Consider the following 6,000-nt stretch of genomic DNA (forward strand, 5'->3'; position numbering starts at 1 on the left):
GGTATAAGCAGAGCTACAAGTGGATGCTTAACATGTCCCCTCAAAACTGCCTTTACCACACATACTCTCAGTGTGAACTCACCTGCAGTGGTCTATAACCACAGGTCCTGCAGGTTTTCCACCCCCAAAATATATTCCATCATGGGAGAAATATACACAGTATACTCCTTTGGGGATAAATACCCTATCCCCTATAGGATTTGGGCATTCTTCACTCTAATCGCCTTACCCCCATAGTTGTCTATCACAGCAGGGGTTCCAGGAAAATGCTCAGAGTTGCCATAAATCAGAGAACATTCAGCTCCTGTGTCCACCAGCACCAGGACACATTGTACATTCACAGGGGACCAATGAATTGCTAATTCTACATGTGGCCTCTGATCCCTGCCATGTACCCCAAGGTGGGGGCATTGACCCTCCCCTTAGTCAGACTGCAATGCCCAATCATCGTCCTGTGGGGGTGAGGACCCAGGTGGAGCCTGAGTGCAGTCTTGCATGGACACAGGTTAGACATGGGTTTTTGCCTCTGGCATCCGTGTCCTGGACTTCAGTGGCTGGAACTGCTGCTCTGGCTTTAATTGGTGCCAGAATCCTAGTAAAATCCTATTGGGCTGCCCATCAAGTTTTTCTTTCACTATCCTAGCCTTTAGCATATTAACCCACATCTGGATCCTTGAGACCTTCAGGGGGCCCTTTGCACCTCTCCTTTCAGTTGTAGCCTGTAGTTCCTTCTGTGCTCTTCTTGTTTTAACCTCCCCCAGATCTGCTAAAGTATGAATAGCCTCACTATGGGTTGCCCTATGTGGTGGGGGGGAGGGGGGGGAGGCAAGAATAGTAACTTGGGACCCAAAGAGAGATGGGGGAACTGTATGGAGCACAAGATTTCTCATTCCTATAGTGAAAAACTCCTCATCAGGGATATGGGGGTCCATATTACAGATGATACTTTTCATGGCCAGTTCCCACAATACCTATCAGAGCTCTACATATGTTTTCTAGCCAGTGGGTAAGTATGGTAAATAACCCTGAGTAGGCACTTCTCTGATGGCTGCTGTCAGCCATTCCAGAAGCACCTGATTTCCTGAGGTGTGATGGGCCCCTTGCTGGAGAGAAGGGTGGTCATCAGGGAAGCCAGTCTACTCATTTCAGAACCCGACGTAACAATGCTTTCCACCCCCATACCCCAGAGATGCAGAAGCCATGTGGGCAGAGGTTCCGATAGCTTCTGCCAATACCACGCGCTCATGTCCACCAGGTATAGGGGCAGAGTGTGGAGTGCCCCACAATCTGGGGAGGGGTCAGCTCCTCCCACTGAGGAGCCTGCGGTTGTTGTGTTTGTACTTTCTTAATTATAACAAGGCAGACCTTTAATACAGTAGAGGCTGGTGCCTCAAGCAGTGGCCTCAGCAACAGATCGGGCCTCAGTCCCACCCCCTTATCCTCTACTGACGCCTCCTCCACCAACCCAGAGCTGAAGGCACCGCTCTTCCTCCCCCTCTGCAACTTCCTTCTGCAGAGCAGACTCTCCTGCTGCCTCCCCCCTCACTGTTGCTAACGAATTTTCCAGGAGCACTACCAGTCCTCTCAGTAACTGTCTATCTTTCTTAAAGGCAACCCATAGGTCATTACCCAGCTCCTCCAAGAGATGCTGCAGTGTGTCTCTCTCCTACCCAAGTCTCTCTCCTCGATAACTCTCTCTCTGTCATCAATAACCCACTCTCGCTCCTCAGTAACACTTTCCACTGTCTCTATGAAAAGAGATCCAAAGATGCCAGCTGCCTCACTATTCAGGGCCTCTAAGCAGTCTTCTATCTGGCGGAAGGCTAATGCTGCAGCTTCCAGAGTCTCCACTCTTCCCCAATTGTGGAAGGCCCCATCCCTTTAGGAGGTGCTTTCCCCTAGACCAATTCCCCACTAGGGGCTGCCCAGTTGGAAGCCCCACATATAGGGAGTAGCAGAGTGAAGCTGCATTCTCTTCCTCTGCATCCATTGGGGTCTCCCTGTCACTCATAGAGACAGCCCTCCAAGGGACACACATTGAAACAGAGTTTGGGTTCAGAGTTCCTGCCAGCTTCCGCCAGATGTAACTCTGGGGTGAAGTTCCCAGGACAAAATACCTCTAAAACTGAAACCAGTCGAAGGGAGAAATAAAGTTAAGAAACCATTTATTTCTTACAAGCAGTTGTCCTGTCTCTCTCTTGACCAGGCTGCAGCAGAAGAAAGCTCCACCCAACCTCTCTGGTCCAGATAAACCCTTGCATGCCCTTGTAATTACCTACTGATATGTAGATAGCCACTCTCTCCACCCCTTGAGACACCCATTGATATGTAGATACCATAAAGCCAGGCAAGAGATTATGGAAATACTGCAGTTTTACCCACAACACTCTAGGATCATACTACAACTTGGCAATGAATCCTATTCACTTTATTCCAGGAAGGACAAATGATCTGTGGTCTTGACTGAAGGCTGCATGGTTAAAACTTAATTCTTTGGTGGCAATAATGCTTCATAAATTCATACACAAACACACTGTTTTCATTTTGAGAAGGCTGAAAGAAAGCTTTCGGCTCTTCTATTTAGATTTTTTAATTCAAACAGGTCATATAAAGAAAATAATTGAAGCTCACCACTAACCTTTCAGAAAAAAAATTTTTTTAAGAAACTTAAAATATGCCTCTAGCCAAGAGAACTTAAATTCCTTTGTCCTGATTTGACTTCTTTGAAAATTAGGAACCAAAGCATTTGAAAATGTAAAAACATATTTATTAATCTTAAAATTGAAATAGTTATTTTACTAGCAAAATTATTTGAGAGTAGTAAAGGAATTGCTATTCAGGAGAAGCAAACTATGGCAAACCATAGCCAAGTACAAAGAAAAAAGGAAAGGTTAGTTTTTATTAGGTTTTAGGAGGAAATTTGAGGAGGAATGTTTTGAACAAAAGCTAATTAAAGCACAAGTTTGTGGAAGTTTCTCATTGATTGCAAGCAGGGTTACTGCACTGTTGTTGGGGCAAGGTGAGGCCTCCTTCTTTTTCTTAAAAGCAGGAGATAAATTTTCTATGCAAAAAGTGTCCTCCCTTGTCCAGATAAGAATTATCTCCTTCCCAGCTGGTTATGCAGGCGGCAAGGAGTAGTACTTGGGTGAGAGCTCCCCCTTCAGGGCTTCCCGATTCCGTTTTCAGTAAGGTTTCCTTATTTTCACATATAAGTAAATTAAATATTTTATTCACAAACACTAACTTACATCAAAATTTTTACTCTAAGTTGTGGAAAGACATGGTAGAATATATTTTTACAAGTCATAGATTTTTTAGATTTAAATAAGATTACAAAAGTCATCTAGTCAACCTCTTGTTATTGTGAATAAATCACACCTCAAATTACTAAACTTCTTGGTTTTCCCTGATCTGTTTCTCGGTTACTCCATCAACCTGGGCGTGTAGTTTCTTATCTGCCACTCTGATATTGTGATTTATAATAATAAATATACATTTTGTCTTCACGTGTTCTTGCATAGAACTCCTAACACCGTTGGAATTTCCTAAGTGATGAGAGAGGTAAAGGTGTCTTGTTTATTTAATGAGGCGACTTTTGGACCCCACCTACGGACCCATCTCCTGCTGGCCATGAGAATCAACCGAGTGAGTAGAAGATTGGAACTTTCAATGCCAATGCCCAAGACCTCAGAGGATAGGGTGGGGCAAGAGGTTGAATCAATTGTCAATGGCCAACGATTTAATCAATCATACTTATGGAATGAAGCCTCCGCAAAAACTCAGAAAGACTTGGTTTGGAGAGTTTCCCATTTGGCCAACGTGTGGAGATCCGAGGAGAGCAGCATGTGCCAAGAGAGCAGGGGAGCTCCACACACTGTCCCATGTGCTTGCCCTTGGCATCTCTTCCATCTGGACATTCCTGAGCTATCCTTTTATAATGAACAAATAATCTAATCAGTAAAATGTTCCTCTGAGTTCTGGGAGCCATTCAACATGTTAATTGAGTCCAAGGCGGGGTTTTGGGGAAACTTTGATCTATGGCCAATCAATTCGAAGCTCAAGTGACAATCTGGACTTTCGACTGGTGTCTAAAGTGTACAGGGTCTATCTTGTAGGAATGAGCCCTCAACCTGCAGACTCTGGCTCTTCTGAGTTGATAGTGTCAGAATTTAGTTGAATTCTCATATAACATGCTGGTGTCCAAGGATTGTGCAATGTTATATGGAAGCTCTCCCTTCACAACACCTCGGGGTTGTATCTAGGAACCTAAAAGGCACTCTGTTTTCCCACTTCTATTCAGGGACTCCAGTAGCTTACATGGACATCTGATGAATCAGAAAAAAAAAAATGTTCCCTTTGCACAGGGGAATGAGAAAAGCCACAGAGACACGTACCCACCACAGGACTTTTGGAGCACATTTTAAAGAAAATACCTACCTCACTTCTTGTTTAACTGAGGCCTGCTCCTGGGCACATGGCTTGGTGAGCAACGCCCAGGCAAGATTTAGACCACCACTTGCCAATTTGTACAGTGTACAAAATGCCCAATCATCTGAGATGACTGCCCTTTGATTGTGTGTATGTGTCTTCCTTCAATGTTGTTTTCTCAGGAGGTGATATAGTTGATCCAACAGTCTGCTTGCATTTTTAATAGTGATGAATTTACCTTCACAGGAATCTCCATTCCTCCTTACTCAACTCTTATAGCATCTGGAGGTTCTACTACTAACTTGTGTCACTCATCAATAGTACAGTGGATATCCCTTGCTTAAAAGTAAAATTGAATTTTACAGCAAAAAATTTCATTTTCCTTTAATGAAATGGGCTATAATGAAATGAGTTAGCATGTTACATGCTCAACTTGTATTCTTAGAGTTACTCATTTGTGCTCAAGAAAACTATTAAGTCATACTAGAATAGTTCGCAAAATTTAAAAATGGATTTCATGGAACAGTAGCTTATAACTTTAAAATCATCTTATAATTCCCTGTAATGTGTCTGTTTTACTATGAAATTAAACCTATTCCTTCTTTCTTTAGGTAACTTACTTACATTGTATTTCTTAGCATCCCTTGCACTTAGCTGTGTCCCTGACTATGTTCTAGCAAGTGAATATGAAGGAAGTGAAATGATTCATTGCCACACACCACATATAAAAACCTCTCATTCATCATCTGTTGATGGTCTTTGCTTTGCACTGATGATGCAGGTAAAAACTGAACTTGAAGGCCATTTAAAGAAGGCAAAGACAAGAGATGGAAGAATCCTCAGTCTCTGGTTCACATACTAATAGAAGGAAAGCCTCCAGACTATCAGGAGGCCCTATTTTGGATTTTGTATGAGCAAGAAATCAACTTCAGCCATGTTTGAGAAACTATATATTTTTTAGGTTGTTTTGTTATGGATGCTAACATTGACTTAACTAACACAAACCTCACACTGAGAATATAAGATATACGTCCTTCTAGAAAACAAACAGAAACATCTTGAAACATGAGTAGCACAGAATTATGTGTCTCAAGGAGGTTTTATTGGAAACATGTTTCCACACTATATATAAATATATATGTTTATTTATTTGTATAATTTAACCAAATATTTTGAGAAAGAGGAGACAAACAGACAAGCCCTAAAACACTAAAGAATAGGTGTAGATTTATTGGAAACAAGAGGTTATATCTCAGTGAATGAAGAACTTGGTATTTATATTTTACTGGGCACAATAATAGGTCTGGTTGATTAAAACTATCCTATTTTTATTCTTTAAATATATTTTGGTATCTTAATTTTATCTCAGAGGTTTAATGAAAGTAGTGATACTTAGCATATTTTCTTTGTTGAATAAAAATGTGATGCCACATTTTTCTAGATTTCATTCTCTTCAGAAGTATACAAATCTAAAATTAAAGAGGTATTTTAAATTTTGAGATAGCTCAAAAGTTTAAACTGAAAAGCATGTCATACTCAATGATTTTAACTGAAAGATTTTCATGAAGTATC

The sequence above is a fragment of the Manis javanica genome, chromosome 11 (genome assembly GCF_040802235.1).
Source record: "Manis javanica isolate MJ-LG chromosome 11, MJ_LKY, whole genome shotgun sequence".
NCBI lineage: Eukaryota > Metazoa > Chordata > Mammalia > Pholidota > Manidae > Manis > Manis javanica.